The 27,609-nt window shown below is 38.4% G+C and overlaps 1 protein-coding gene across 1 annotated transcript in view; it reads right to left on the bottom strand.

Moving 5' to 3' along the window:
• OBSCN (obscurin, cytoskeletal calmodulin and titin-interacting RhoGEF) overlaps window positions 1-6,990 on the bottom strand; it is a 937,038-nt gene extending 930,048 nt beyond the window's left edge. The window contains 1 exon segment of the mRNA XM_053713767.1: window positions 6,734-6,990. The gene's annotated coding sequence lies outside the window, so the exon portion shown is untranslated.
• Between the last annotated feature and the right edge of the window lie 20,619 nt (window positions 6,991-27,609).

Here is a 27,609-nt window from a genome sequence, read left to right as displayed (position 1 = left end):
CCTATAGCGTATCAATCTGATCCTGACTTAGCAGTTCAGTCCAGCCCCCGAAATACCAGGCAATCCTTCTCTGAAAGAAAGAAATGGCAAAACCCCAGATATACGTTTTGGCCTATTGTGGGCCTCGTCAGTGAGATGCAGCCATATCCCTCAGGGCACACTGAGCAACGGGTCCCCTGCATCACACTTAGGGAAACTTCCCTAAGAGTCATAATTTGCATAAATAAAAAGAGAAACACGCTCAACCTAGTGCTGCGGAATCTGTTGGCGCTCTACAAATACCTGATAATAATATTAACCTGCGAACAATAGCATAATAGCTTGTTCTATGGCTAGTTACCACCCAAGAAGCAGCCTGCCTAAGGGTGATGGGGGAAACCAGACGTGAACTCCTTAGCCAGTGTGCTTAAAGGAATATGGCTGCACTTCACTGATGAGGCCCAAAGAAAGCCGAAATGATCGTCTGGGGTTGTCATGTTCCTTGTTCATAGGAGAATTTCCTGGTATTTCGGGGCTGGACTGACCTTACTTGGTGGGATCAGACTGATATACTTCAGGAAAGTTTTCCTCTGTGAAAAACACAACTGGGCTAAAAGAGGCTGCTCCTAGGTGGTAACTCACCATAGAACAAGCCACTGAGCTGTTGTTCGTTCCTGGTAGGGCGCTTCTCTCTTCGTATGCATAGATATATATTGTACCTGTGGAATGTGAAATATTCATATTTTCATGTTGGGTTAGAAATACTATTACAAATATATAGATTGCATAATTTGAATCAAATTATTAGAAAAATTTGAATTGAATATTACATTTAAAGAAAGCATTAGAAATACATTAAACCAATGTTAGAATTTTGTACAAACATTACAAATTCAAAACGAACAAACAAATGTGTTAAAATTTGTTTCATTTTTCAAATGTTGCAAAATATTCGCCCATTCCTAGTTAGCGCACTTGAGAATATGCAATCGGGTTAGTGCGTAAGTGGGGTGTTAGACTTTTTCCACTTTTGCGCTCCATCAACTTCTTTGAGGGAATACGCTATGGTGTGCGATATTCTAAGTTCGACTTTTTGTGTGCATCGGGTTAATGCGCTTGCGAAAACAGTTTACTTTTAACTTGTAATTTGAGAGCAACCCAACACATGCAAAAAACTTACTTCTAGTGCAGTAAATGCGCGAGCGAGAGCTGAACAGGCCAAACCCAGAGACACCAAAATAGAGATAAGACACAACAAAATGGCAGTCATAGTCATAGATCAGTCAACAGGTGGAAAGAAAATATGAGTTATTAGCTAAATTGGGTACTGAATTAAACCTTTTCTGATAAATATTTTTTTATTTATTTAAAAATCCAGGCAGTAAAAACTTTGTTATTACAATAATAAATGCTTCAGCTAATCAAACAGATACATATCACAGACGAGCTCTTTAAAAAAAACATGAGTCAAAATTAAACTTTCATGGTTCAGACGTTTGTGATTTTAAGAGACATACATTTACTTCTATCATCAAATGTACTTTCTTCTGTTGGTATCCTTTGTTGAAAAGCACACCTAGGTAGGCTTATAAGCAGCAATTCACTAATGAGAGTGAGCTGCTGATTGGTGGCTACACAAATAGGCCTCTTGTCTTACTAGATGTGTTCAACTGGGTCTTAAATAGCTGGAGCTGACTTTAACTCTGTGTTTAACCCAGTTGCAGAGTAAACAGTGTAATAATTAAAAACTCTAACATATTAGAATATTTTATTTTTTGCTTATATAAGTCCCTTTAACACATTTTGGTCAACAACTGAGGATTCATAAGTGTTTTATAAGAAATCACTGACAGCCATAGATACACAACACATTTCTAGGCAACATATGTTTTGCCATTCACCTAGGACAGTCTTGTGACCAAACTTGTAGTATTATTATCTGAATGACTGGAAGGAAGAATTTAATATAAAATGATATTGGTTATAACTTGTCTTTACAGTTAAAACTTATTTTTCTTTCATAGTAGTAAGTTCATTTTCTAAAGTAAAATAATTACACTTTTAAAGGAATAGTCCAGTCACAATTATGATTCAGTTAGAGCATGCAATTTTAAGCAACTTTCTTTTTCCTTTTTTTTCTTCGTTCTCTTGGTATCGTTATTTGAATGTAAGCTTAGGAGCCGGCCCATTTTTGGTCCAGCACCTGAGTAGCAATTGCTGATTGGTGGATACATTTAGACACCAATCAGAAAGTGCTACCCAGGTGCTGAGCCAAAAAAGGGCCGGCTCCTATGCTTACATTGTTGCTTTTTCAAATAAAGATACCAAGAGAACAAATAATTTTTTTATAATAGGAGTAAATTAGAAAGTTGCTTAAAATCGCCTGATCTATCTGAATCATGAAAACTTGATTTTGACTAGACTATCCCTTTAACTTGTTGGAGCATCACATTATGTGGTTAATCCCCCTCCCCTTTAAAAAAAACACATTAGCAAAGTCCTGCTCAAGACTAAGCACAACACAGCTGCTGAGCCAATCAGGAGCAGCTGCATATAACACTGGTTGTGTCCTGTTAGCGAGCTGCGGAACCTTGTGGTGTCTATACATGAGAGTAAACACATATCTAAAGCCCTAAATTATCTAAATCTCGTAAGCACTGCAACTTCCCTCAAAAAATGTAGAAAGGCAGATTTTAGCTTGGTAGCTGTGTATCTCACTGTGTATGGATCTGGATACATTATAATATAAAACTCAAAGACTTTCCGTGACTTCTCTCCAAACCAGTGAGTTTTTAATCATTGGGCCCATAACAAAGTAGGTCAGCAAGACAAAAGTTATATGCTCTTAAAGGAACAGTACAGTAAGATAAGATTTTATGATTCACATAGAGTATGCAATTATAACAAACTTTACTTATATTATCAAATTAGCTTCATTCTCTTGGTATCCTTTCTTGGCTGTACACATATGCCTCTTTTTAGTTGGCTCATCCAGGGTGTTCAGCTAGCTCCTAGTAGTGGATTACTGTCCCTTCAACTAAGGATACCAAGAGAATGAAGTTGTTTAAAATTGTATGCTCTGTCTTTTTCCCTTTAAGATTTAGAGCTTGCAGTGTTTGCTGTAAAATGTCATTTAAAACTGATCAATCTGCTTTCAAATGTATTTATTCACAACCCATTTTAGAGCAGAGACATTTTAGTCTGAGTCACATATAATTCACTTTTCCTCTAAATGAAATAAAGCAACACTGAGCTCACAGACTCCCTTTTATCTGATATATTTTCTCATCTTGTAAACTGTGCCCTGTCCTCTGTGGGGAGTGCCTTGTGTAAGTAATGAGATACAGACAAAGTGATTAGCCATTTGGGACTTTAGCAAGTGGCCTACTGCAGTGACACAAGACCCCTCTGGGCAAGACTATGAGTCTTTCTATCGCCAGGGGCCCAGTTTGGAGCTGCATAATTTACTTTTATTATCTGCATTAAAGGACCACTAATAACAATACAATTGACTAATTGGCAAATTCATAATAAAAAAGACAGCTTACTTTAAATTTGAATTGAGCAGTAGAATATTTTCTTGGAAGTTAATCCAATTTACTTTTGCCCTGTATCATGTGGCAGCCATCAGCCAATCACAAAAGGAATATACGTTATATACTGTGCACTTATGCACATAATCAGAAGAGGTTGGAACCTCAGAAATCATGCATAAGAAAAGAATAAGCACGTTTTGATATAGGAAGTATAAGAGGTTTTTTTTTAAAAAAAAAACTGCAAGCTTTATGTCAATCATGAAACTAATTTTGACTTTAGTGGCTCTTTGATATATTTTTTTATAATTACGGTATATATGATTCACAAGTTAAACAATGCATTGCCCAATATCTTCATACAATTCAATACATTTAAATCTGTCATTTTGTTTGCAAAGGGTGTATTGTTTGGCAGCCCAGATACACACAACTTGAAAAACTTCTTAAGTATGTTTATCTAATTTCATGTATGTAACAAGCAACCACTGTGCAGCATGTAGAAGGGTTTCCAATTCTGAATTCAACTGAATGGACCACAGCCATTTTGGGGGAAATTAAATAAATAAAATTTTCAGATTTAAATACAATAGAATGGCATAACCAACAAATGTATTATAACAAGATAATGCAAGAGTAGTAGATTTTTTTTTTCTGACAAATTTCAAAGCTAATTCTATTTTTTCTGACTCCTGTATCATGTGACAGCCATCAGCCAATCATAAAATGTAAAGATGTATTTACTATGAACTCTTACACATGATCAGTAGGAGTTGGTACCTCAGAAAGTGTGCATATAAAAAGACGGCACAATTTGATAATAGAGGTAAATTGGAACTTTCTTTTGCTTTGTTTTTAATTGCATTCTCTATCAGAATAATGAAAGTTTTATTTTGACTTTAAATTACAGGAAAAGCAGCTAAAATAAGTGATTAAATGTTGGTAAACGCTCCCTTTATAAAAACAGATCTGGAATGTTAGTGATAGTTTAGATGGAGTTTAATTCCTCAGCTGTAAGCTATATGCGCTATTATTTACTTTTTAATATAGAAATGAAATTCAAATTCCTCATTCTCTGCCCACTTCAAAAGTCACATTTTCTGTGAGCTAAAGGTTTGAATTGTTGTCCAATCAGCACTTTCCCCATATGGCCCTTTTTTTGTAGCTATAGTGCTGATTGTAGAAGAATTAAAAATGTTAGCTCACAGAAAATTTGACTTTTGAAGTGGGCAGTAGAGCGTGGGGAATTTGAATTTCATATCTATATTAAAAAGTAAGTTATAGCGCATCTTCATTACAACTGATGAATTAAACTTCATCTAACATATCACTAGCATTATGGATCTGATTGGAGAGTTTACCATCACTTTAATGCATCACTTTTTTTTTTTTTTTAAATTTACATATTCTATTTACATTTTAAACTCAATGTAAATACAAAATACCCTATTACATTTTTTATCTGGAAAAAAATAATAATCTAGGTGTGATGTAGCATCTTGAAAGAGGGTAGAATTCTGTAACAACTCTCCCTTTAGCCTCTCTAGTTTGACCAGGACCTATGTAAATAATAATAATAATAATTAAAAAAAATTAGAGTTAAGTATGAGTAACTAGGCTGAAAAAATTGGATCCAAAATGTTGTATTTGGGTAGGATAACACCTTTTCTTTATTTAATTTTTTTAATTCCATGTGGATAATAAAGACTGAATAAAAATGAATGAATAAGGGATACATATAGGTAAACATCTATGTATGTGGGAATCTATAGTGAAAGAAATGTCACTATAAAATCAGCCCAGCTTTAGTCTCTCACTTTACTGCATACATTTACTAATTTATGCTGATTAGCAAGGCTGGTATTTTTCACAAGAAAATGTCAGCACTATGGATCTACCTAGTAGTTTGTGAATTTTGAGATATGTCTTTGCTCTCAGTTACATAGGATTTAATAGGCAGGCTGACAGTGTTCAAGTAAAAAAGCCCCAAGAGTGAAGGATTTATCAGATGTCAGCCAGCACAGAGTTAACAGTCCACTCCAGTGACCAGTGCCTCCCAAAATAGTCCCAGCTGTCTGTCTCCATCTCCCTGCATAGCCATTTGTAGAAATACAGGCTGAAGGTTTCGCACCTCTCAGGCACAGATTGGCACTAAGTAATCCCACCTACAGCAGAGCAAACACACTGGGAAAAAACATAGCAGGAAAAGCTATTTCCGTACAAAATACACATATGTATCAATAATGAAATAAAGCTAATACTTTAGTTGTCTGAATTGGTTAAATGAATATCAAAACTATTCTCTATACATCAGCAATACAGAATAATCACAACAAAAATAGCAACATGTGTAGTCTATGAAAATATTTTCTAAAATACTAAAAAAAATTATAAACAGTAATAGAGCATAAATTATAATCAACTGTTTAGACAAGGTTTAATTTAAGATATTTTGGGGTTTCTTTGCTTTAAACACATTTATTTAGCATTTTATGAATATATATACTTTATATTAAAGAGTTATTTCATATATATATATATATATTTATAGACATTTTATCTTTGACTATAATATATATATATATATATAGTCACATTGATTGGAGTAGCCATGTTAGTCCAGAGATTTAACAACAGTATTGCATTGAGCAATGATACTTTTTTATTGGACTAACTTTTTTATTGTCATCTTATAAATGTATAGTTAATACTCTTGTTATTTTGATATATATATATATATATATATATATATATATATATATATATATATATATACACACACACATATGTAAATATATATATATATACACATACATATACCCACACATGTATGTATTGAAAGTTATGTTTTAAAATTTTAAATGTAAGTAGATTATATTTAGATAATAGTGTGTGTGTGTCTGTATATATGTATGTATGTATATATGCATGTGTGTATGTATGTGTGTGTGTGTATATATATATATATATATATAGATGGATAGATATATATAGAGAGAGAGAACTAAAGTACTACTTACATTCATGTATTCTCTATGAATCTGGGAATTTAAAATAAGAAATAACTATAGTCCAATAAATCAACCCACTACCAGCTTTCTCAGGAACTACATATTATCATGATATAAGCATCTTCTTTTAATGTTATTGAATACTCCTGAAAATAAGTGAAAGAATTACATAATGAAGTATACAACAAGCTCCTATTGCCAGTGAAGTACCTCAGCTCTTGAGAAGCTTCCAGTTGTCAGAGTCTATGTTGTAGCTCCCAAACTTTCATGAGAACCCCAGTGTGTCTGGGGATCCTCGGGGGATTTTCAGTAGATCCGGGTTTTGTACAATCCCACTGGGCTAAATCCAGATTGGGGGATAAGGGAGCGAAAGCTTTAGAGTTCAGCCTGATCCCCCCTCCCTCTTTCTCTCTCTTCCTCAGCAGCCCCAGAGAGAAAGAAAAGTCAGATGAAGGAGACTTGTGTCCCAGCCCTGCTGATGGGAGGGGGTGTCTGGTGTCTTCCTGAGGCTTTGCTCTGCTACAGTCCAAAATAGCCTGGGTGTCACTTACTGTGGAGATAGCATTACATTTGATAAAGGGACATAGCTGTACAAAGCACTCTGGCTATAAGAGGTGGGGAGGGGAGTGACAGACTGCTGGGAGGGACACCTACCCCTGTTAGAGCATGCACATTGGTAGACAGGTGGGTAACATAAGATAAAAAAGCAGTCCCCATCACTGCAGATATATAGAGCTGTATACAAACACATGAGTACAATGCTTGTCATGTATTACAGTCAGAATTTCTGCTGCTATATATTAAAAATCTAATGATCAAGTAACTGATCAGTTTGTAGCATGTTGCAGGGTTATGCCAAGCTTACTAGCTCTCCTATTAGAGGTTCACTCTGCTGAATGAAATTTAAAACAAACTGAATTTGCAGAAAAGTTTTATGTTAGTCAAAACTACTGGGGCCACAATGTGGCCCTTTATTACTATATTACTTCCCACTTCTATGGATGTTGCTATATGGCCTGTATGCCAGACCAAGCTGCCTATGTGCAATTTATGAGTATATGTATGTTATAGTGAAGCATTTGGCAGTGCACTATTACTCAAACTAACCCCATTGGAAACACACAAGTTACCTACCTACCATGGGGGTCAACAATGGGGGGCATTAGCCCCCCCCCCTGGATTTTCCTCCCCATCTGAAATACAAACTGCAGAAAAAAATACAATTGAATATCCTTTAATTTTCTTTTTCCCCCCTGAATGTAGCTCCATTTTAGAGAAAGAAGCACAGTATTCTGGGAGTTAGGTAGCATTCTGAAATTTATAGTTCACTATTTCGCTCCCAGTATTGTGTCACTGCAGTTCTGGACTCTAATTCCCAGCATGCATTGTACAGTGGTGGGGAGTAAGCTTCCAGGAAGGAAGAAAGTTTTGCATGAGGTCATGCCCCTTACTCCATGCTCTTTGTGTGTGCTATGAGCCATGTAGGGGGACCTACACTCCCAACACCTTTTTAACAGCATAGTAATGTGCTCTGCGTTAACACTTTCTGTGCAAAGTCCTCCTACTCACATACTGTAATAGTCTGTTAAAATGAGACTAAAAGAGAAATGTTTCTTGCATATTTTAGTTAATTTACTATTAGCAGTCTTAGGAATAGTATGTATAGGTTCACTTTTATTGGTTCGTTGTGTTTAAATGTGCTTATGTTTTTCTTCTTTGTTAACTGTATAATGCAAAAGATTAAATAAACAAAGCACTAAATAAAAAATAAAACTATATGCTTATTCTTTTTTCATTTATAAGTTAGGAATCTGGATAAAGACATTAATTTTATTACATACAAAAGTGCATTAAAGTTTAGCATATAGTGACTCCAAAATGTATAGTGTACTAGTAATCTAGGACTAGTAGCATTTTGGGATAATTTTCAACCCATGATTTTGTGTGTGTCTTTATTGCCTGGTCATGTTTCACTTTATTGTCCCCCCCCCCAGAACATTTTCTGTGAACGCCTGTGCTACCTGCCCCGTGCCAACAAGGCATATCACTGGAACAATGGGGCAGCTTGCTTCTGTTCTCTGTAACTAGCTCATGCATGCCTGCTCTGAGAAATTCAGATTCAAATCGATATTTAGGTATAGGACATATTTTAATATGGGGAAGTTCTGATATTCAGGAAGTGTGTTTAGCTGCAGTACAGCCAAAGGGCTAGGATGTTCCATGCCGTCCTATTGGCGCTAAAGCCCAGACCACTTAAGACAGCATGGAATGTCCTAACAGTGGGAAGGGGTTTAAGTAATTTTTTCCATTTTGCTTCTAAAAGATTATATTTTACAATGTATTGCAGTTATTATACTTAGGTAGGCACAGGGGCCCCAATGCACTTCTAGGAGCTAGCTTGTGATTGGGGGTTACCCATATATGCCTCTTTTCATTGGCTCAGCTTGATTCCAATAGTGCATTGCTGCTCGGGGGCTACCATCACAAGGACCACACTCAGCGTTTGCAAGGCCTTGAGGAGAACAAATTTGTGGGGCTCCTCAGCCCAGCCCCTTATGCCCCATATCCCCTGTATAGATCACCCCTGCCCTAACATTTAGTGTGTCTTATATAAAGAATAACACTTTATATTAAACCTCCTGATAGCATAAACACTTCATTAGTTAAGACACAACAGGGCTGGACAAAGAGCAGGAATGGATATTACCTATGTGTTTAATGCTTCTGTAAAAAAATATTGTAATATTAAATACTCTAAAACATTTGAGTTTTTCTCTTTGTCACTGTGGTTCCTACAATGTTACTTGTGGCTTTTAAAGGATTTTCTCCCTTTAATATGTTCCTAATGATCCATTTTACCTGTTGCTGTGTATTCAGTTGTTTACAATTAGTTTGTTTATCTTTATTTTATCATTTGAATTAGCTGCTTTTGTCTGCCTATACTGAAAATATGAATAGTGCAGTTTTCTCAATAGAAGAAATAAACCCTGGTGTGAGTGAATTGAAAACCTGTGTAAATAGAGATATAAGATAAGGAAGCATTTTTTATAGAAATACAGAGCAAGGGAGGGGCGGAGCCTAGCCACGCTGGAATATGGCTGCAACTAACTAGAGCTCTGACAACCTAAGTGCTCAAAACACAAGTTATGTGCAACTAACTTTTACTTTTTATTACTTTTGATTATTTTTCCACTTTGTTAAAAGAATAGTGCCCCCACAGAAAGCAGAATAAGCAGCTTATGCCCAAAACAGAGGACCCTCGATTGAGCAACATAACCCACGGCCTGGGACCACCCCACTTGCTCTGCCAGTCATCAGCAGTAAAGGGAGTGGAGGAGCTGAAGCGAGCCCCGGACCTGACTAACCTCCAATCGAACACCTGCAGAGGAGCCTAGAAGGGACAAAGAGCCATCCGCTGTGACAACCGGAGACACGGACCAGGCCCAGAGACATGCGACCGCTCAGCACACGGATTGGGGTAAACTGAGAGCGACACCTCTAGCACCCTGCTCACAGGCCAACCTACCTCACTTCTGAGATCCGTGCACCGCAGGATAAGCAAACCGGGAGCAGGAAGCCTGTAGCAGCGACAGGCCTTAGGAGCAGGAGCTAGCGTCTCAATATCATCTGCGCCATTCTTGGAGGTGAGAGGCACATGACGGAGCAGGAGACCTGGGCCTTGAACGCAGCAGGGTGCCAAAATACAACCGGGGACTCTGAGGGTGAGGAATGAAATAGCCCACGATCATCCGGATCACACGGTGGAGCAGGGAGACCTGAAGGACAAGCCCTGCAGCAGAGGGTAAGCCTTAAATCGGAAGGGGCCCAAAAATATATCACCCTGCACCACAGGAGGGGATCCCAGGTGGCCCAAATCTTAGAGTGGATTGATTATCAAAACCCCGCCATAAGACCTTACACAGAATCACATGCCCTGATCCCATCTACTCAAGCATCCTGCTCACCAGCCTTAAACACCCCATTATAATAAAGTTAACCCAACGGCACATCAGTATAACCTGGTATGTCCAGCAAAAGAACACAAAGGCTGACAAAGGGCTCACAACCATCTCTTATGGAAAGCTACTTGCTTCCTCCTGAGGCAGCGTCAAGTGCTCCTAAAGACCAGCAAGAAGGAAGAAATAAAGCAACCACAGCACAAATCCACAACATTTATCCAATGCAGAGCATCTATGTCACTAAGGAAGACATTAAGCATCTCTCCTCAAAAGAAGACGTCAAAGAAGCAATGGCAGATGTTAAGCTTATGTTTACTGAGCTTAAAAAAGATATAAATGCAGTAGACCAAAGAGTCAATCTGGTCGAAGAAAAACAAGAAAAAATGTGCTCTGAACTACAACATCAGGCAAGTTTTCTACAATCACAGGAAGTAGTGGTACAAAACCTCACTGAGCGCATTGAAGATCTGGAGAACAGGAGCAGGAGGAACAACCTAAGATTCCGAGGTATCCCTGAGTCTGTGAGCCCTCCCGAACTGCATAAGTACATACAAGACCTCATCAGGCACATAAAGAATTCGCCAACAGCTATAGATGTCCACATTGAGAGAGCACACAGGGCACTGCATCCTAAACAACCGGGCAGAGCACTGCCCAGGGACGTGATAATTAAGCTCTTATCCTATAAGGACAAAGAAGACATCCTCAAACACGCAAGAACAAGACATCCACTAGTATACAAGAGAGCAGATATTCAAGTCTTCACAGAACTTTACCCAGTAACGCTCCAGAAGAGGAGGTATATTACTACTGTCCTCAAAGACTAGCAAATATGACGAGTATCATAGCAAACAAAGACAACAACACAGCAGTCTTCATGAATGTCATGGGTCTGCCAAACTTCAATCAAGTACTGGGAACAAAGATACGGCCTCCTCAACTGCCAGAGGTTGCACCCACAGCAGAGGAGAACGTTCCCGACTGAAAGTTTAACAGACACTCAGGGTACACAACCCTGAACACTGGCTGACTTTGAATTCTGAATGGTCCAGGGACTCTGAATGGACACAGAAACCTCTGTTAGATAAGATAAGATAATCTGAGGTCTTAACAGATAAGTTAAAATATCTCACTATATACATTGTTATACTGTTTATGTTATTCACAAAGTTGAAATGTTATAATTTCTTATATGCAAGACCAGTATCTTACATACAATACTTGAGATAGCAACACTTAGAAGCCAGAAAAATTTAGGATATACACAGACTCACCTGACATTTTTTGCTATCCAAACTCCTACCTGCAAAGTTAGTCGACCAGTGCAGACACAGGGCCCCATGGACAAAACAACAGTAGGATTTAGCTGACCCACATACTTACCTCACTATTTACACAATGATCATTTGTCCTCAGAACAGGCCCTCACCTATAGGAGTAAAGGTACTAACAACAAGAACACCAAGCCCGTACATTTGACCCTGGGACCAAAATATAAATAAGACATTTATGAGTGTAGGGGTCCGCTCACCTTATTCTAACTGCCCGTACATAGCTCATTACTCACACCTTGAATAAACAACTAACACCCAGCTGACGGAAAACACACATGCCAACTACAAAAAAAACACGACTCACAGACATAGACAGCTTGGGGCTGTATCCCCTGGACTGGGGCAGTCAAGGTAGTCAAACGCTTAAAGCGTGATAATCCCAGGGGGAGATCTAATAATAGGTCCCAGGCATGGTGCACATCATACGCAGGGCATACACTCCAAAAGAAAGCACAAAGGCACTTTTTTTTTTAATTACTAAGTAGCTCCCTGTTTTTTTACGTTGCACAAACTTACAGGAACCAATCAGTTGTTCAAATGACAACACATAACAGTACTAGATTTACTACCCTTGATTGTATTGTATTGAGTGTTGAATTGCATTTACGTCACTAGTTTATTGAAGTCTAAAACATATTGTATTGTATTTATTTCAAAACTGTGAATTTAAGTTTCAAACAAGCAGTATCCCCTCCCTCTCCTAATACCCCCATCAAACTCCAAATTACCTCATCCTAGCCCCTGCATCTTCCCCTACCGCTAACACCCCTCCACACTCCACCTTCTCTGACCCCAAAAACCCCTCCCTGCCCCCCTCTTTTTTTTTTTCTCTCCTAGCCCCTGTCACAGCGTGTCGATGGCTCCGTTACAAAGCCATCTCAAAAACCTCCTTGTGGACTTATTCAGCATTAACGCAAAGGGCATCATACTAATACAGGTGACATCATAATAATACAGGAGACCCACTTTTCAAAGACCCACAAGCCCAAATGGTACAACCGCTATTACCCCACCGCATACTTTGCGTCAGGGCCGACAAAAAAAAATGGGGTAGGGATTTTGTTTAGCAACAGAATACCCTTTCAATTGTCCCAGATAGAAAGAGACCCAGACGGAAGGTTCCTGATACTAACAGGCACGTTATACAGTAGATTGATCAGACTGATAAACCTGTATGCCCCTAATCACTCCCAATCCGCCTTCTTTAAGAAGGTAGCCCATAAGCTGTTGTAATCGAAAACTGCCATAACATTCCTAGGAGGAGACTTTAACACTCCTCTAAATCCAACCATAGATACCTCCGATGGCGTCTCCAGCACTCCTGCTAAGGTAATAAAGAATTTAGCTAGTAACCTCAGAGAACTGGCGTTGCACGACATTTGGAGAACATTCCATCCTGCCACTAAAAACTACACATTTTACTCGCATCCGCACATGAAATACTCTAAAATAGATTACCTTTTCATTGACACCACATGTCTCACAGTAACTACCAGCTCTGACATCAGACCTATCACGTGGTCAGACCACGCCCCAGTACACTGCTCACTAAAATGGCCCAATACACCGGTTACACCCTATGGCCTCTAGTTATCAAAGCGTCTACTGAGAATACGGCAGAAATCCACGTCTTGCGGAATTCTGTGCTTTCGCCCTGTTCTTCGAAACAATTAGAAGCTTTCTGAAAGTTATCAAAAAATGACCACTTACGCTTGCGTCTTATCCGACTCAGTGTACCTAGTTTTCAATCCACCGCCTTAGAGGTTGCGGATGCTATAGTAGTCAATGGAAATCGGAAACTATGTTTCATGCTGCTCGAGTCAAGCATATCACCTAATAAAACTCAATGAAAAGCATTATTAAATATGTATACCTTATTTTAAATACCATTCCCTTCCTGTAATTCAATTTTTTTTAAAGAAAAGCACATTCACACAAAAGATAGCAAGAGAATGAAAACACTGCACAGCAATTTAATACATTTTGAAAAAGAAAAGCACATTCACACAAAGGATAGCAAGAGAATGAAAACACTGCACAGCAATTTAATAAATTTTGAAAAAGAAAAGCACATTCAAACAAAGGATAGCAAGAGAATGAAAACACTGCACAGCATTTTAATACATTTTGAAAAAGAAAAGCACATTCACACAAAGGATAGCAAGAGAATGAAAACACTGCACAGCAATAAAGGAGATTTAAAAAAAAAAAAAAAAAAACACAAATGATATAAAAAAAATTAAAACACTGCACAGCAATTATGCTACCAATTAATTATGCACAATACAAATTAGGCTATCAATTAATTATGCACAATACAAATTAGGCTATCAATTAATTAGCCAAAACACCTGCATATTTACATAGGCATGACATGAACTCAGATTTTATGTTTGGATGGCAGCATCGTGGAGGCTTAAAAGGTAATTCACTCAGATAACTTATATAATAATGTCACGGTTTTCAGTCATTTGCTAGGATCCCTTTTTGTAGCTAAAGTGCCCTTATAAATTTGACGGCTTTATTTATGTCACTGTTTAACTTTGCGCTTTCAAAATACATTGAACTGATTTGTAAATGGTATTAGGAATCACATCAAGGATATCAAACAATATTTCACATCATAATGTTCGACATTGCATTCTTTTTGTTACTTAGGATTGCAAATGTTAATACAACACTTTAATATGTAATCTTAAAAACACAGTAATCACTGACCTTTTTCACCTTCATAATGCTGCCATCCAAAAAGAAAAATCAGAAATAACATTGAAATTTGAGCCAAATACTCATGTGTTTTTCATAATTAATTTTGTTAATTACACAGACACCTGCATTTCTTACAGCTGATAAACACACCTGGATGGCTTAATCAGATTTTTTTTATGGACATCCCATCGTGCTTGTGAAATGACGCAAAAAAAAAGACAAATACGTTTTTTTGAATAATTAGTCACTTTAATTGCGCGATAGTAATAAAAATGTGCAAGTCAGCTTCTTACAGGTGACACACTTGTGAACAACACTGGAAATTAGTTTTTTAGCTCTAATGATCCACAAGCCTGCTGAACGTAGAGCACCTTCAGTGAAATGATGACCTTGATGTGCTACCTTTTCATGATAATGTTTAACTAAGAGTGTAGCTATGTGATGGTTGGCAGGAATTATAAGAGGATGTTTCTCATTTTCAGTCATGTCTGCATTAAGCAAACGCCCTCCTACTCTAATCAATCCGTCTTTGTCAATTATAGGATTCAAACATTTGATTGGGCTTTGATCAGGGATTTTCTTTTCTTTTAATAAAGACCTTTTCTCTACCGAAAACACCTCTTGTTGGATACATTTGATAATCACTGTTTCAGCTTGCAAGAAATCTAAGGAATGGCATAACCCTTTGCAGCAATGCCAGCCTGTACACGACTCCTTTTGAGTGCTGCTGGAAAATGACTTAGCAATGTGAATAAGTGTTGCTATACCTCTCACAAGGGACTTCCACTTTGAGAATCTGAGAAATCTATGTGAGTCTAACTGGCATTCATACACTTCAGTTATTAAATCTGTCACTTCAGGTCTGATCTCACTGTCAGAATCTGGTTCAATGAGGTCAAATACTTCAGCTTCAGATTGATCACCTGTATCTGCCTGATGTAAGAAATTTGGGCCTGAGAACCAGTTGGTATGTTTTAGGTGAGCTGCCTGAATTGGTCTAGTACCATGATCTGCTGGATTCTGACTGGTGTTAATAAAATGCCACTGATCTGGATTAGTAGATTTTCTAATACGAATTATTCTGTTTGAGACATATACATGAAATCTCCTACAAGTATTGTGAATATAACCTAACACAATTTTGCTATCAGTGTAATATTTAACTGCATAAAGTTCAATATCCATTTCTTCAGTAATAAGTTCAGCTAGCTCAACTGACAAAACAGCTGCACATAATTCTAGACGTGGCACTGTATGGGCTGGTCTTGGAGCTAGTTTAGATTTGCCCATAATAAAGCCTACCTGACATTGACCGCTACTGTCTATGACTCTGAGATATGCCACAGCTGCTATCGCTACAGTAGAAGCATCAGAAAAAACACATACCTCCTTTCTTACTGTGGACGATAGTGACACTGGCACATAGGGTCTGGGAATACTGAGATCTTCAAGATGGATCAGGTCTTCTGTCCATGCTCTCCATTGAGCTTCTCTATCTGGTAAGAGTGGGGAATCCCAGTCACATTGGTCTGTTGAGAGTTCTCTGACTAAAGATTTACCTTGCATAGTGATTGGAGATGCAAACCCAAGTGGGTCATAAAGACTGTTTACTGTAGCCAGGATACCTCTTCGTGTGAAAGGTTTTACCTCTTTAGACACTTGAAAAGTGAAACTGTCGGTCTGTAAGTTCCAACTTACTCCTAAGCTTCTTTGGAGGGGTAGAGGATCAACACCTAAAACAAGGTCCTTTAGATCTTTAGCTCTGTCATCTGCAGGACATGCTTCCATTACTGGACTTTTGTTGGATGCCACTTTGTGTAGCTTGAGATTTGATCCTGCGAGCATGTCCTTAGCTCTCTGCAGGAGACTGACTGCTTCAGCTTCAGTAGACACAGATGCGAGTCCATCATCTACATAGAAATTCCTCAAGATAAACTGTTCTACATCTTCGCCATTCTCACTCTTTCCTTGCTTTGCTATTTCTCTTAGACCATAAATGGGGAAGGGCTGTTCCCAAAGACATGTACCTTCATCCTGAACTCTGTAATTTCTTTGTTAAGGTCATTGTCATGAAAACCAAAGAAATCTCAAATAGTTACGGTGATCTTCTCTAACCATGAAACAGTAAAACATTTGTTGTACATCAGTGGTAATTGCAACTTGCTCTTTGCGGAAACGTAAAAGGACACCTAGTAGTGTATTATTTAAATCAGGCCCACTGAGGAGTGTGTCATTCAGTGAGATGCCTTCAAACTGAGCACTTGAGTCAAAAACTACTCTGATCTGTCCTGGCTTCTGAGGGTGATAGACACCAAAGATTGGTAGGTACCAACACTCCTCACCTGCTTCCAATGGTGGGGCAGGTTCTGCTTGGTCATGGTCAAAGATCTTTTGCATAAAGTTAACAAAATGTTCCTTCATTTCAGGTTTTTTCACAAAGGAACGATGTAGAGCAAGGAGTCTTTTCTGGGCTTGCTCTATGTTGTTTGGTAGTCTAAGCCGAGGTGAGCGAAATGGTAGGGGTGCTACCCAGTAATTTGCTTCATCAATAAACATCTCTTTTTCAACTACATCAAGGAACATACCATCTTGAATAGACATAGCAGATTTGTCATCGTTTGGAGTAGTAACAAACACATTATCATCTAAACTGCCCACATTGTGAGTTGCAGTTCCTAAATAACACAATGAGGGGGTGTATGACTGTTGTTTACAAGCATTAAACGTCTCTTTTACCTGTATATAGCTAGTGCATGGGCTGAACAGAGAAGTGTGCCCACTAGGCAGCATATTTGTCTTGAAAGAGTTCACATCTGCTGGTCTATGAGCTCCTCCTAAGCATACTTCCCCAACTATGACCCAACCTAAGTCTAAATGTTGTGCATAAGGACTGTTGTGAGGCCCATTACTCTGCTCACGTACTTTGTGCACCTTCAGAATGTCTCTTCCTAACAAGAGAAGTATTTGTGCGTTAGGGTCAAGTGCTGGGATCTTGTCTGTTAAGGATTGCAGATGAGGGAAATGCTGTGTAATCTCAGGTGTTGGAATTTCTGACCTGTCATCAGGTATCATGTCACATTCAATGAGTGTGGGGAGTTTTATGTGTGTTTTCCCATCAATAGACTGAACAGTGAAGTTGGATACCCTACGTCCTGTTTTCTCTGTAATGCCTGAGCATGTTCTTAGAGTGTAGGAAAATGTTTCACCACTAATGTTAAACACATCAAAAAACTCTGATTTGGCTAAAGAATGGTTACTTTGATCATCTAACACTGCATACATCTTTACAGAACAGTCAGGTTTATTAGAGGGATATACAGTCACTAAACAAATCTTGGAACATGATCTGGGCCTTGTCCCTTTCCCGCATACCTCTGTACACTTGGATACAATAGTGGGTGGAGTAGCTTCCTCTTGCTCCCCGCCTTGCTCTCCCTTTGGTAAAGGAGTCTCTACTGCCCAGGGAGCTGGACCTGGATTCAAAGCTGAAGTATGCTGGTCACTGTTGCATTCTCTGCATCTTATGTTATTTTTGCAGTCTTTGGCAATGTGTCTGGTGGATGCACAACATCTAAAGCAGATAGAATTCTCCTTCAGGTAAGCTTTACGTTCATCAATGTGCTTGCTTCTGAACCCACGACACTTTGACAGTGGGTGTGGTTTATTATGAATTGGACATGGACTGTCTGATTCCATGGATTTCCACGAAGGGCTTTTCACTTGTGGAGTTGCATTAGTAGCTGACACTTCTGTCTTTCTTACTGACACCGTTGGTCTGTTGCTGTACCTTGTTCCTGTCTTCTCTGTATTTACTGGAAATTGGTTGCTGCATGTTGAGAATATGAAGCTTGGATCATTTCTGGTCTTTGCTTGGTTGACAATAAATCTGGTGAAGAAACTGAATGGTGGAAAGGAGACCTTGAAAAATCCACTTTTCTTGCAGGCTATATGGCAGTTTTTCAATAATTGGTTTGATGCCACGAGCTGAGTCTAGGTATGCTAGTCCTGGCAAAAAGCCTCCTGCCTTAGCTGCATTCACCTCCAACAACATGTCACCAAGTTCTCTTAACTTTATGTTGTCTTTGTTTGAGATTTTGGGGAAGTTTTCTAGCTTCTTTAACAGTGCATTCTCAATAGCTTCAGGGCTGCCATAACATTCTTCTAGTCTCTGCCATACCATTTTAACTCCATCAATTGGGTTATGAACATGCACTGACCTGAGTCTCTTAGCCTGTTGAGATGACTCTGGTCCAAGCCACTTAGTCAAAAGATCTAGCTCTTCTCTGGCTGTAAGATTAAGATCTCTGATGACACCTTGGAATGATGTCTTCCATGCCCAGTAGTTCTCTGGTCGATCATCAAATGTTAGTAGCCCTGTACTCACTAACTCTCGACGAATCAGGTGCTTTGCTAGGTCAGTAGTCTCTGAAGTTCCTAATGTACTATTTCTGAGAGGGGATATGTGAGAGTCCATATAATGTGATGGATATTGTGGATCAGCATAACCTCTGCTTTCTTGAAAGCGCACTCATGGTGTAGAGACATTTGCAGTGTCAGTCTGGGAAGGAGGGTGCAAGTCAGGAATACTTGGAGTAGACTGTAAATATGTTGAGTCAGGAAACTGTGGCATTATGCTGGACATATGTTGGATAGGAGCATGCTCTGTTTTTTTTTTTTTGAGAATCAAAGTTTTTTATTGAGGGATACCAGGAGTACAAAATTAAAGCACAATAAACATTATACAAAGAGTAAATACATTATACATCAAAGGCTTGTACATTCCTAAAGTCTCCAGTATAATATAAAATAATCACGTTCTGGCATTCCCTCTTTTCTATTTTGTTTTGTTTCCTATGTAGATACATAATAAAATAATAAAATGATAGAATTTAAACAACCCTGATAGATTATACTTCCTATAGAATGGTACATTAATTATAATAGAGGTGTATTTATTTTTGAAGGATTGACAAATTATAGGGAATCATAACAAGTTGCTCCTATTAGATACACGTGAACAGGGGGCAAAGAGCCTCATTTTCATGATAAACAAAAGACTAAGAGCAACTTATGACAAAGTGATGTTTGTAGCGGGTTAATACCGCTTATTTATCCACCTAATATAAGAGTGGATTATAGCTATGAGGGCGGGGGACGGAGCTATAAATACTTTTGAGGATGGGGGAGGAGCCATAAGTTATATTGGGTGAGCCCCTCTCCTGGGGAAATGTCAGCAATAGACGATGCGGGAAAAAGGAGAAGGGGTATGACCCGCAGGCAACCAGTACCGGCGGGAAAGGAAGGAGAGGGGCCCAGCAGTAACAGATAAATTGTACAAGCTATAAAGTCACCGCAGAGAATATCATTTTCTTGAGAAAGAACGATAATAAGGCTTACAGTGTAACTCTCATATATATCCTTAGTGTATAAAAAATGGGAGCTATAGATAGGAGTGACATCACAACCAGGGAATAGTATAGACTGACTCTTTAAGGCCCTAACTGGCATGATATTAGCTAGTATGCATCACCTAAAAGTATACAACGAGAACGGTACCAATATATACTGTGCAGGACAGTTATCAATATTCTCCTAGCGTGACAATAGGTAGAAATGTTTTATACATTTAAAAAAAAAAACAAAAAAAAAAACATTAAACCTTATAACCTTTAAAATAGGCGTATATAAGTGGTCTTAGATAGAAAATGTTGAAGATAATCTAATGACGGACCCCGTCTAAGGCTTTAACAGTCAATTACAAGGATACACCGGTAGAGTTGCTGTTATGAACTAGGAAGACATCTAGATATGTCAAAGTAAAATATGGCTAAATAGAGGAGTTCTTTATGACGCATATAAATAGGAAAATCTCAACATTGATATTACAGCAAAAAATGTTTAAGTAACAGTAAATCTTTGTGCCCAGTGGACAATAATAATCATGAAAGGTACCAGAAGCTATTTTTATGGGTCTGTGCTGGCATGCTAGAAGCATATTAGCCTATGCCTGCTTTAGTATAGGAGGAGGGAGATGGTATATAAGTGCAATCTTTGCTCCATGGGCAGAAATCAGTCTCAACATTTTGGTTGGTCGCAGGTAATCTATACTGGAATTTAATCACTTAACTGCTTGGGCTAATTACTAAGTGTATAATATAGGAAGTCAATAACTACCTATTTCTAGAGAAAAAACTTTTAGGGCATAGATATGTAGTAGACTAAAATGGAACAATCAGTTATAAACTCAATAACAATTAACATTAACATACATTTTCCATATAATCAAGGTTGTCAAAAGAGAGGTGATTGTTAGAGCTAGTAGCTCCATCTATACTCAATTTTAAAGTCACAGATGTAGACACATTATCATATAGCAAAACTAAAGCCCTTTAGTAATGATCTCTGCTATCCTACATAAACATGTAAACATTTTATTACCATCAATTCTAACTGACACTTTTGGGTATGATCAGTATCCTAAGTAATAAAGATTCATAAAAAATATGACCTTCCAGATGTTGCTGATAGGTGCGAATGTAGAAGAGAAAGTCTTGATTACTAATAATGCTGATATTAGCATAATATGAGAAAATTATTCTCATAAAATACAGGAGTGATATACAAAGGAAAATGAGGATTGAGACTGTAGGATAGGAGGAGTATGTGCATAAGTGTTTAGGCTACCTATTTTCAATTATAGGTGACTTGATAATAAAGTCAAAGAAGGTGGGTATGAGAAACAAAAGTAAATGTAACCAGGCTGAAATAGTATTAGGCTCCCTCATGAAATATTTAAACTAGTTACAACTTCCACAAATTAACATGTCATATCTCAATTACAAAATGTCCAATTAAACATTGGCTTAGGGGTCCCAATGTTATAGAAAATTATACAGCATTGCCTACACACCTCTCCTTGTTTGAGCGGACCAGGAATTAAACAAAGTGCAATTGTAATACAAGGAAGCCTAGTTTGTGCATTGATGAGCTAGCTGAACCTTAGCATAGAAAAAGGCATAATAGTAGAAGGACACATCTTGATATATGATATCTATGTTATATATTGTTACCCAATAAATCTTCTTTAGAGTCATGGATATTTGACCCAGCACATTAGATAAAAAATATATACATACTAGTCTCATTAGGAGGTTATGCCTTCCCTATATTTCAAAGTCATTTATCTCTTTGAACATCCTAACTATCAAGAAAAAACCTTAGTGTGCGCATACTATGTCAGAACTCTAACTTATGTGAATTATAAACACAGTAGATAATATTACATAGAGCAGACTACACATTAGATATAAACAGTTAATTCGCCCCTGGTGGGGAATACATGCTAACGTAGTGCCAAGATAAGTGTATCAGGTACCATTGATGTATATAACTTGCTGTTGTCTCTTTAAGTGACCACATTTTGAACAAGGTGTATGAGTCCCAAAACTCAGTGTCATAATTAAATAGTCAGCATCATCTTATGGAAGTCTGCCACGTATGATGAAGCTATCTACATCTGAACAAAATTACCCGATCCCCTTTCTGATGCTTCTGAACTTGTCCCCGCAATAGGGTGAGCTCCAACTGTAGAATGTAGTAAACGGGTACAAAAAAAATGGCTCCTCAAACCGTATCTGACGCTTCAGAGAAGGGAATTGCAGACAAACAAGAGTATTCAGGATCACAGCAGACCTAGCTAGAAGACAGCCCCCAGTGATATGCCAGTCTCCGGTCGGCACCGGAGCAGTAAATATCTCCTCGTAATACATCGGGTGGTCGGCCGCACCCACCCGCACTCCTTCAGGTATACTCTCAGTCCCGAGGGTAAAATAAGTAAAGGCGTCTCCTAAGTCTCCACTGTTTTGATGTAGTAAGTCAGCTTCCTGCGATCCCATGTTCGGTGCTCTCCGTGAAACTGGGATGGAAGAAGTAGTCCCAGCTACACCAAAAGGAGGTTGTAAATGGCCATGCTGCGGGTCTAGCTCCATGGTAGTCGCCATTTGCAATTGAGAGCACTGCTGCTTTTGAGGGCGGGCTTTCACGAGATATATCAAATGAGCAAAAGCAGTGTCTATTTTCTTAGTTAGAGCAACCAAAATGTCTTGTAGCTCATTAGGTGATGTCTCATCCATACTGACAAATGGCCTCACTCCCTAGTATTAGTGATGAAATGAATCTGCTTAACCCGGCAGATCGGGGGGGATGATCATATGAGGAAAAAAAAGGCCGCTACTGTATCTATCCAGATGCCTTAAATAAAGATTCTGTATAAACGATCTCCATATAAAACACATCAGTCAGTTCAGCTGAGCTTCGTACATCCAATTCTGCCAAAAAGAATTCTGAACTTCCAGGTGATAGGCAAATAAACAACTAACTTTCTTTATATAGCTTGGAGCCTTTGTATTTTGCGTCTGGATATGGCGGCTGCTAGGCAATATTCAGCATGCTCTGTTTTATCTTGGTCTAGAGCATGGTTCTGTACATACTCACAAGTGCTTTGTACTGAATCATGGGTAGTTATTTCTGAAAAATCTTGAAGTGGTTCCTCTTCTAGTTCAGCTGCTGCTTCATAGACTGCTGCTTCTGCAGATGCTGCAACTGCTGCCCTTTGAATCTTTAGCACATGCATATTAGCTTCTAATTCTGCCTTGCGTTGCGCTGTTTCAGCTTCACACCTTGCTGTCTCTGCTTCCATATCTGCTTTGCGCCTAGCTGCCTCTGCTTCCATATCTGCTTTGCGCCTTGCTGCCTCTGCTTCTAGTGCTGCTTTCTGCTTTATCATGTCTGCTTCTTTTTCAGCATAAGAAACTTGTGCCTGGGCTGCTTGTGCTTTAGCACGGGCTCTGAGTCCTGCAGAACTGGCTGATGATCTGCTGGAGCGCATTGAATATTTAGAGCCAGAGGCATAGGATCTGGTCTCTAAAGTTTGCTGCATCATATCAACACTCTTTTCTTGGTTCATAGTGATCAGGTTAAAGTAGCACAATATTTTAAATGCAGTTCTTGTGCAAATTATTTTTACTGCCTTTCACTTTAAATTGCAGGTCTTGTATGTTTGCTTGTTATTTACTGCTTTTTACTTTAAAATGCAGCCTTTGTATCTTGCTTGTTATTGCTTCTCACTTTACAATGCAGCTCCTATATCTTCCCTTGATATAGCATGCCTTTTTACTTTAAAATGCAGCTCTGTATCTTGCCTTGATATAGCATGCCTTTTTACTTTACAATGCAGCTTTGTATCTTGCCTTGATATTGCATGCCTTTTTACTTTAAAATGCATCTCTGTATCTTGCCTTGATATAGCATGCCTTTTTACTTTACAATGCAGCTCTGTATCTTGCCTTGATATAGCATGCCTTTTACTTTAAAATGCAGCTCTGTATCTTGCCTTGATATAGCATGCATTTTTACTTTACAATGCAGCTCTGTATCTTGCCTTGATATAGCATGCCTTTTTACTGTACTGTCCTCACTACTGATAGCTAGACAGCTAGTTAACATACCAGACAGAAATAGCTTTGTGTTTATTCCAAACTGATTTTACTTCTGAATAGTTATTTTGTAAAACTGCAATACAATAAGAAAAGTTGAAATTACAATATGTAGTTACACATGGTGCTTGCAATACATACAATAATACATGTTTCTAACACAGAGAGCTTACATTTAATCCTTACAGCAAATAGCAATGCAATTCAAATGTATAATGAACTCTTAGCAAACAACAAATAACTTACAGGCATATGTATATTTAGAGGCAAATGTTAAGAGCGGATTTCCATGCTTCTTGAAGCTAAGATGGCTGCTGAGAAACTGAAAGTAAGACTTTTTATTAACAAACTTTATTAACACTTCCTGTTTTATTCTTGAGAGGAACCAAGCTGTAATTGCAACATGAAACCACCAGATGTCATCAACATGAACATAATAAGCATACAATAGACAGAACAGTTTGTATTGTCGCTTGAAATTATATTCTATGGTATTAGTGTCCCATTAATTACTAAAAAATATATACGAAATGTTTTTTAAAAAAAGGATACATATACATAAATACATCTATCATTATATCATTATATTTAAAAATTACATAGTTAAATATGTACATACATACAGATAGAGATATCAAGGAATATATATATATATATATATATATATATATATAAGGCAAAACAATGAAACATATAAGCTAACAAGTCAATTACAAACTATTAAATATGTAGACACTGAAAAAAAATACATTTAATGCATTACTAGATATAGAAATTTGAAAAAAAAAATGCTTTGAATGGATTAGGCTCCAAGTTTGTCTCTCTTTAAAAATTAGATTACATATTTTGTGCACAGTTTTGCACTTAACTTGTCGCAATAATTAATATACAAAGACAAGAACTACATAACAGCCTCAATTAACAGCTAGCTCCCACTAGTGTAAATTAAATATTTTTATTTTACTATCCCCTTCAAATAGTGAAAGATATCAAATACATATACTCTGTATATACACACACATAGAAGTTGCAAATATAACGTAATCATAGTAAAATATGTCCAATATATAAAATGTTTACAAAAACATAATTCACTTTCCATTTTGCTAAGAATATGTCACTAATTGCTATCTTTCAAATTCAATTTAAATAAAACATTGCAATATCTATATACAATCATCTGCTGACAAGGTATGTGCTATGTTCATGGAATTTACTGCAGATATAAATAAAGTTGGGAAAATCCCGAATCGCTGCAACGTCGATGACTGTTAGTTAACAACAGTCCGCTCCTCTTCACACCGTACTTGACGCGCATGTTTTGGAGGTTTTTTTTTATAACAATGGCGAGCGTATTGAGGTCCGCGACGGCAATGTATTGCGAAGTTTGGCGAGCGTATTAGACGCTTTGATAACTAGAGGCCTTAATCTGGAAACTAGATGACTTCCTGCTTGACAATCCTATCATCAAATCAGACATAGCCAAAACACTAACAGAATACTTTGACTTAAACACAACAGACTCCCTACAACAAACCACCATATGGAAAGCACATAAATGTGTCTTGAAAGGTGAATTAATAAAGCACAAAGCCAAACTCACAAAACAACACAGAGAGCATTATCAGAAGCTCCTGACACAAGTGACAGAAAGAGAGGTAGTTCATAAACAAAACCCAAGAGATAAGACCTCGCAGACAGCACTGAACCAAGCCAGGACTGACCTTCTGCATTTTCTGCAGGTTGAACACCAGAGGGAAGCCCTGATATTGAGGCAACAATTTTTCAAGCTGGGAGATAAGGCTGGGAAATTACTGGCCCGAGCGATAACCCGGAAAAAACTCAAAGCGTACATGCATACACTAGTCGATAGTCAGGGAACGGCCAGGGCAGACAGAGCATTAATAGCAAACATATTCAAGGAGTATTACATCTCCGTCTATAACCTACAGATATCAGAACAAGTGCAAGCGGACAGAGGCGCTCTCGTCCCCAGACCAAACAATAATATTGCAGTCGGGCAATATTTGGAGGAGCTTGGCACACCTAAACTCCTCAGGGAAGATTCTGAATCCCTAGAATTTCCATTCACGAGAGAAGAAGTCTTGCGGGCAATCAAAGATTTGCCAACCGGTAAGAGCCCAGGACCGGATGGGTTTGGCCTCAAATACTACAAAACCTACGCAGACATCCTAATACCACATATTTTATCAATTCTACACCGACTACTGGAGTCCCCTGCACTCCCTAGTACTATGCTTGAAGCACACATTGCCGTAATTCCGAAGGCAGGCAAGCCCACTGATAGGCCGGAGAGCTACCGTCCCATATCCCTCTTAAATTCGGATGTCAAAATAATAGCCAAAATTCTCGCCAATAGGTTAAATAAATTTCTGCCCCAATTAGTATCAACAGACCAAGTGGGGTTAATCCCTGCCAGGGAAGCCCGAGATAATATTCTAAAAGTCCTACAATTTTTTACATACGCCCAAAAGAATGCCATCATATTGTCCTTAGTATCAACAGACACAGAAAAAGCGTTCGACCGGGTGAGCTGGTCATTCATGCGACATACATTGCTTAAATTTGGATTTGGCCCTAAATTCATTAACAGTGTATTCTCTTTATACTCTAAACCCAAAGCAAAGGTCTGAGTAAATGGTACCCTCTCAGATACCTTTTTTATTAACAACGGGACAAGACAGGGCTGTCACCTATTGCCACTGCTATTTGCCCTCACCATAGAAACACTAGCTAGCAGAATACACACTAACCCAGATATCAAAGGTATCACTGAAATGCAGAACATAAGATCGCGATGTATGTGGATGATATTCTGCTAACAATTTCTGACAAGATCCCCTCACTCCAAGTGGCTCTAGCAGAGTTTGCCAGATACGGAGCAGTTTCAAACTTCCTCCTAAACCCCTCAAAATCTGAGATACTGAATATAACGGAGCCCAATAGCACTTTCAATCGGCTTAGACAACACTGCCCGATCAAAATAGCGTCATCAAAAACTTAGGCATCTCCTTCACACCACAAATCAGGGAAATGGTAGATATCAATTATAGGGCAATAAGGGATGAGGTGATGAGAGACCTCTCTAAGTGAAAAAACAAAAGCATATCATGGCTCGGCCGCATCAGCGTAGTTAAAATGAACATCCTTCCTAGAGTCCTTTATGTCCTCCAAACCATACTGATCTCGACATCAACACAATTGCTGCACCAAATACAGATGGCCATAGAGGCATACATATGGAACGGGATAAGACCCAGAGTCTGCCGCAAAACCCTATACCTACCTAGGGAGAGGGAAGGTGCGGGGGTACCCCATTTAGAAACGTATCAGAGGGCTATAAATCTACAGAGATTAGTAGAATGGTGCCACAATTCAAAGAATAAAGCATGGACGCAGTTAGACTGCGAGATAATCCAAAGGGGTAATGTAGGCGCGCTGGCTTGGGTGTAAAAGAACATTATCTGGCGCTGGCTTGGGTAGTAAAAGAACATTATCCACTCCTTCAGGAGGTTTTCTCAGTGTGGGACAAGATAGTCCGAGTCGAGTTCTTTATCTCCACCCGCGGC

Source organism: Bombina bombina, chromosome 5 (genome assembly GCF_027579735.1).
Source record: "Bombina bombina isolate aBomBom1 chromosome 5, aBomBom1.pri, whole genome shotgun sequence".
In the NCBI taxonomy this organism is placed as follows: Eukaryota; Metazoa; Chordata; class Amphibia; order Anura; family Bombinatoridae; genus Bombina; species Bombina bombina.
Note: the sequence above shows the minus strand (reverse complement) of the source record. Positions and strands in the feature narration are given on the sequence as shown.